Raw genomic sequence first — 947 nt, forward strand, 5'->3', positions numbered from 1 at the left:
CAAACACAAAAAGCCCACTCCGAGGCTTAGGTGTAGGGGCGAACAGCCCTAAAGGATGGGTTAAGCTTCTACGAATCTAGCACCTAAATGGGAAGTATTGTGTCTCTTATCGCTCATCTGATGAGAGACACATACTACGGGATGGACATGCTACGACACAGACCATATGAGTCTAATGTAGCAGTTGTTTGATAGGTGAAAGTACCTAGGAACGAGTCTGGTTTAAATTTCAGAGAATGATGGTCATTTTATTGAAATTTCATAGTGACTTAACGTAATGAACAGTTGGCTTTTACCCTGACTAGATGTTTGCTGTTTACTCTTAGCAATATCTCTAAGGCTGCTTAGATAAAACAACAAAAAATTAACGCCCATTGTTTTCTTGTTTTTCCTGCCCTCCATTCGTCAATCTCTCAGACTCTCTACAAACATTAGACATCTCACACCTAGTCCTAACTTATCTTAAACTTCAATATTCTATCAAGCACAAAATAAAGGTAACAACCATTTCCCCCCACAGGAAACTATATGCATTTGCTCGCCTCATGTAGATTTTATTATTTGTGACGCTATTTTGATAAACATTAGACATCTCACACCTAGTCCTAACTTATCTTAAACTTCAATATTCTATCAAGCACAAAATAAAGGTAACAACCATTTCCCCCACAGGAAACTATATGCATTTGCTCGCCTCATGTAGATTTTATTATTATTTGTGACGCTATTTTTCATAATATTTGATTATTATTTTATTTTTTTCGTTATTATTCGAGTAGATGTTCCTTATTTTCATTATTTGGATCATTTTATTTTTTGCCTTGTAGTCATTTTATTTTTGTCTTAGCGCATTTAGATTAGTACATATTAGTTCTCGTTTTGTACAGTTTCTGCCTCTAGTTGATTTTATACACCAGATTTATTATCTACACTGAAGGCCAAAACAA

The sequence above is a fragment of the Diaphorina citri genome, unplaced genomic scaffold (genome assembly GCF_000475195.1).
Source record: "Diaphorina citri unplaced genomic scaffold, Diaci psyllid genome assembly version 1.1 scaffold1468, whole genome shotgun sequence".
In the NCBI taxonomy this organism is placed as follows: domain Eukaryota; kingdom Metazoa; phylum Arthropoda; class Insecta; order Hemiptera; family Psyllidae; genus Diaphorina; species Diaphorina citri.